We start from the raw sequence: 6154 nt of genomic DNA, 5'->3' as shown, positions 1-6154 counted from the left end.
GCCATCCTCAGTAAAATGCCCCACCTGCACGGGCTCATCTTTCAATGGGACCTGAAAGACATGGAGAACTGACTGCTCATTATTGAGTGGGTCTTCCTGCCTATCTCGTCCCCCAAAGTTTTAGTTTCGCCACTGGACAAAACGGCGCAGCTTGTTAGACAAGCGAGGTCCCGCCTGTCCACCCTAGCAGGACGTGAGTTCGCATACATCCACGTTCCATTCGACACAAAATCATTCGAATTCGCCTTGATAAAGAGTGAGGAGATGCAGCTAGCACTTGAATCGTTTCCCGGCCAGGTTGTTACCTGGTTTCCAAAACATAAGATATTCGCAATATCTGAACTAAAAATTGTTCTTGACCGGGTCCAAAGTCGGAAACCCCTCAGTGCTCCGACACTTTTCACTGACGGCTCGGGCACATCAGGAAAATCGGTGATTGCCTGGTGGAACCCCTCGACAGAGCGGTGGGATTGCGATGTCGAGATCGTTTCTGGGTCCGCCCAGGTGGCCGAGCTCGCAGCTGCCATCAGAGCATTTGAGCGCTTTCCAGGACCCTTCAATCTGGTTACTGATTCGGCCTAATAGCGGGGATCGTTTCAAGGGCTGAGGACAGTTGGCTGTCCGGCTCCTCCAACCCAAAAATTAATTGCTTGGTCAAGAGGCTCAAGACAGCCATTTCCCACCGTGACCAACCCTTCTACGTGATGCATGTGCACTCACACACTGACCTTCCGGGTCCAATCATGGAAGGGAATAGGGTGGCAGACGCGCTCGCTGCGCCCGTGCATGTTGCCAACGTGCCTGATCGATTCCAGCAGGCATCGCTGAGCCATGCACTCTTTCACCAAAATGTCCCGGCCTTGAGGCGAATGTTTGAGTTAACAGTGGACCAAGCCAAGGCCATTGTGGCAGCCTGTCCCCATTGTCAACCCCTCCAGATTACATCCATGGGGTCTGGAATCAACCCCAGAGGGCTTAATAGTGGGGAGCTTTGGCAGTCAGATGTCACGCACGTGCCTGAATTTGGCCGACTAAAATATGTACACGTGAGCGTAGACACCTTTTCAGGCGCGATCTTTGCCACCGCACATTCGGGGGAAAAGGCGAAGGATGCGATTTCGCACTTCCTGCAGGCCTTCGCCGTCCTGGGTATTCCTAAAGAGGTTAAGACGGACAACGGTCTGTGTTACACCTCTGGACCAGTGAGGAAATTTTTCCTCCAGTGGGGCATTTCCCACACCACCGGGATTCCCCACTCAGCCACGGGTCAGGCCCTGGTGGAAAGGGCCCATCGGTCCCTCAAGAGGGTGCTTCAGCAGCAAAAGGGGGGGCCAGAAACAGAGACCCCGGCAAATCGGCTCACCAGGGCTCTTTTTACTCTAAATTTTCTCAATTGCTCCGATAAGGAGCCAGACCCCCCGGTGGTTCGCCACTTTGCCAACCACACGCGAGCCAAGCTGAAGGAGCGCCCCCTTGTCCTGATCAAGGAACCGGATTCCCTAAAGATCGTTGGCCCCTTCCCTCTCGTCATCTGGGGGCGTGGCTATTGCTGCGTCTCCACCTCTGAAGGGCCACGATGGGTCCCAGCTAAATTTGTCAAGCCTTTCCTAAAAGCAGGGCCACTGTCCCCGAGACCGGAGCCAAAGGAAGTGACATCGGCCCACTGGCGCCGCAAGAAGAAGGCGGAGACTCCACCTTCCTCACCTCGCCGCCTCCGATCCCACACTCGCAAGCAGAGCGTCTGAGTCACCAAGAGTCCATCCCGCAGTTCCCTGAACCAGCCTTCCACTTCCCTTCCCCCTCTTCCCTATGGCCTTCCCGTCCTCCCTCCTCCACCTGCCCCAATCTTTATCGCTTTGGTTAATGCTGTTCTGTTTGCTCCCCCATTCAAAGGCCAAGATGCGTCCTACCATCCTCGCGTCATTCCTTCTCTTCATGCCGACCATCGTCCCAGTCCAATCGTGGGTTGTGAGGCAGCCGAGCTCCAACATCTGGGTGACATTAGCCCGTGCCATGAACAAGGAGCAAATGTGTATGTCTACAGATGCGGTCCGAGATCCGCTCTCGTCTGCCTTGGTAGGAGCTCCGGTGCAGGTAGATGCGTTCCCGCCATCCCTCATCTCCTTGTGGAGGTCCACTTTCAATTTGAGCCAAAATGTCTATAAATTTTACAAGGACCGCCAAGAATTTTCTCTCCCTCTTCCCATTCAAAGCCCTCTTTTGCTGTGGCAGAAGTGGGTTATGGGTGAAGCGAAGATGGAGAAAGAGCCCCACGAGTTTCAGCTTATTGGTTCTCTAAAAGCTCCCGCCTGTGTCCAATTCGATTACCAAACTCCGCATAAGTCGGATCAAAAGCTGTACCAGGGGCTGAGACAGGGCAATCCTAATTACGTTGCGAAGAATTGGTGCACCCATATTACCCATGTCAAAGCGCCCTCGTCTTCAAATCGGCACTATGCTCACCCGATTCGGCTCCCGGAGGGAATGTTTTTAATCTGCGGAGAACGCGCCTGGGCCGGGGTCCCCTCTCACCTTGTGGGGGGTCCGTGCACTTTTGGCCATCTGACTCTTGCTTCTCCCAACATGACCCACCTCCCGGTGTGGTCAAACAATTCGATCCCAAAAAAGCCTGATGAGGAAGATTGCAGCACTGAAATTTATCATTGGCGTAAAGGAAAAAGGATAGCAGTGTCCGCCTTCCTGCCTTGGGTAGCTGCAGCCAAGGCCCTTGGGGAGGTCGGCAATTTAGAATGTTGGGTATCAAAGCAAGCCCGATTGACGTCAGAGGCCATTGCTGACCTCTTGCAAGATGAGCAAACAACCAGGCATGCGACTTTACAAAATCGAGTGGCCATCGATTTTTTGCTCCTTGCGCATGGACATGGCTGTCAACAGTTTGAGGGGCTCTGCTGCTTCAACCTATCCTCCAGGAGCCGTAGCATCCACCAGAGGCTGCAGGATATGGACGCCTTGATAAGAAACATCACCTTCGAGAGCAGCCTCTGGTTTGAAAGCACCGTGGATGGCGTCCGTCATGCTGTGAACTCCACGCTTTCCACCGTCAGAGGATGGGCCCACAAAGCACTGAAAGGACTGGGACTGCCCGAATGGGGAGCCACGCTTTTAAAAGACTGCGTTATTGTTTTATTTGCTATTGCTTTAATTGCTGCTTCATTTGCATTGATTAAGAAATATTTAGTTAAGCACGTTCGCTCCTTATTTAGTAAAGAAGGGGGAGGTGTGGGGGTGCGGCGGCCCGATGCTGCGGATCCCGAGTCCCCGAGGCCGGCAGTCGGCGTAATCCAATGGGACTCTGCCGAGGATGCCATCGCCCGGGACTCGGAAGAGGCCGGGCCGTAAACCGCTCTCTCCCTCCCCTGGAAAGTTTTTCCTAAGTTTATTGGTTTAAAGTTTGCCTCCCCGCCCCTAGCACCGCCCCTGCTGCTTGCCCTCACTAGAATGTTCTGTTGCCGGGCTTCCCCCATGAGTTGCTTGTAATCCCCTCCCTAGTTATATTTCATTTGCTCCCCCGCTTGTCCCTCATGTTGTCCCAGAGCCCCGTTGGCTCCGCCCCTGTTGTTCCTCCCCGGGAAACCCTGTATTTCCCCCTAAAAACCCCCTCCCTTTGTTCTCTCGGCGTGGTGTGGCCGCGACCCCAGCCCCGCCGTGCTCTGCACCCGGTAGCTGCATGGACCGCCCCACCCGAGAGCCCCCGGTGTGCCTCCCCCGCGCCGCTTCTCCTTGAATACACTGCACACTGGTGACTCTCAGCTCGTCGCACTCTCTTTATCACGGGAAGCGACCAGCGACTCCACGGCGTTCCTGCCCGGCAGGCACCCGCCTCCGCCGCGTGGTCCCTGCCGCTCCAAGGAGCGAGCCTGGGAACACTGAGGCTGACCGTAGCCGCCTCTGGGACAGAGCTGAACAGCCGGGAGGGCTGAGAGCTTGGGCCCAGGTGAGGCCTCCGAGGTCTCCCGAAGCCCCGGAAGCCATTGGGACTGAGGCGGCCGGACCCGCTCCGGACCTTACAACTTCACTCTGGAACCTCCAGCTGACTGAGCGCTCTGAGTTCTTTGTCTCTGGTGACGCACGAGTTATCCAACTCCGTGGGTGAGTGAGAATCTGTGCCTTACACCGGCACGGGTGTGAGAAGGGCCTTTCTGTACAGCACCAGAGCAGTGCTGGCTGGAGTGATCTCTCGATAGCCATAGAGACACTTTCGGTAAACGCAGAGGCCTGGTTCCACCCCTCCTCCCCCTCCGTGTTAAGTGGCGCTCGATACAGGGACCTGAAAAAATCCCTGAAAGTGTCTCGGAAGGCTTTATGCCATAGATGTCACGATCAGAGCAGCTACTTCCCTCAGAAAACAGGTTTGAGTTTTATTAGACCTGTTTAGAGAGGCAGCTGACCAATCTCCGATTGTCTTGGACGGGAGAAGTCAGCTGAAACCAGAGAACCATGCCGAAAGTTTTTTTTTTACACTCTCGGAAGCCTCGAGGTGGTAAGTGAGGCTTTGCTGGGGTGAATTCTTCTTTTGTTTTTTTTGCTTATTTTTTTCTTTCGGTGTTGGGAAGAATTTATTTGGGGAATATGGGTGGGAAGTTAACCCGTCCTCAATCAGAGCTTTATACCTCCCTTAAAACTACTCTTAAGTCAGATAATTCCCAGTTTTCTAAGGGGAATTTAAAATGTTTTGTTCGCTGGATTTTTAACATCTTTCCAAATGTTTCTGTAGCTGCTGTTCAGTCTCTTAGTTTCTGGGATAAGATCGGACAGGAGCTGACTGTTCTCACACAGGCTGGGGATCGAAAGGTTGCTAATTTTCTCCCTTTGTTTGTAGTGATTTATAAGTCTGTTAAGAACGCTAAGACTGAATCAGTTCTGCCGAAAAATTCAGATCTCTCTCGTGCTGCCTCCCCCATGTCTGTTCCCTCCCCCGCTGTCCCCAAACCCTCGGAACCCCAGGGGGGAGAAGCGCTATCCCCCCTATTCCCCGCTCCAGCAGGGTCTGGCCAGCCCGGCTCGAGCCTGTCCCTCACCCTCTTCCCAGCTCCCCAAAACCTCCCTACCTTGACTCCATGTTTCTCACGAGACGGCACAAACCACGCGTTACCCTCCCCCCCCCGCGGGAACAATATGGCGCGGCCCACGTGGAGATACAAACTAACATGCCTGATTCATATCAGCCTAAAATTCCCGGGCTAGCGTCGGCCCCGCCCCTTGCATCATCGGGTATCCCTGCGTCGGGTCCACTCCCCCCCGCGGTGTCGGGTGTCGTCCCTGGCTCAGCCCTGCCCCCCGCGGGGAGCTCCCACCTGGGCGTGGGTCCCTCCCTCGTTCACCCCCCCCTCCCCTGCGGTGCTACTCCTGCGGCCCTGCTCCTCCCCGGTTCCCACGGCAACGGAGCCAGCCAGCGTCAGAAGAGGAGCCAGCCCTGCCGGTACCGGCCTCGGGCTGCCTGTTCCTCTTCGGAAGAGGAGAGCAGCGATTCTGAAGAGGATCCCTGGCTTGATATACACAGACAAGCAGCACACGAGGGGCACTGGGAAATAGCAAACAAAATCTCTGTCACTGCTGCTCCTGTCCATTATAATAGAGCTGGAGGAAACCCCCGCTGGGATGCCCTCCCATATGCACAGATAAAAGAGATGTGCAAGGCAGGGAAAGATTTTGGACGTAACTCCCCTTACTTTAAGAACCTACTCCAAGCTACCTTTGCTGCAAATGTACTAGTTCCGCATGATATAAAAAATCTTATGGCATGCCTTCTGTCACCCGGAGAATACATGCTGTGGGACAGAACTTGGAGAAAACAATTAAGAGACCTCCTCCAGGTATATCACAGAGATCCCAACAGGGCTCACATAACACTAGATGATCTTTGCGGGGAAGGAAACCGGGTTAAACCCCAGGATCAGGCGAGACAATTGCCTGAACTGATTTTAGAAGATATCAAAAGAGAAGCTGACAGAGCTTTGCTCTCAACCCCCTCGGACTCCACTCCCTCTCTAAATTTCTCCACCATAAAACAAACTATCGATGAGTCCTTTATAAAATTCTTCGATAGACTAAAAGAGTCAGTTGAAAAGCAAGTTGGGAATCCAGAAGCCCAAAAGGAGCTGCTGCGTGCATTAGCTATGGCAAATGCTAATGA

This window comes from Lichenostomus cassidix, chromosome W (assembly GCF_008360975.1).
Source record: "Lichenostomus cassidix isolate B80296 chromosome W, HeHo_3.0, whole genome shotgun sequence".
Classification (NCBI taxonomy): domain Eukaryota; kingdom Metazoa; phylum Chordata; class Aves; order Passeriformes; family Meliphagidae; genus Lichenostomus; species Lichenostomus cassidix.
This window is presented reverse-complemented; position numbering follows the sequence as displayed.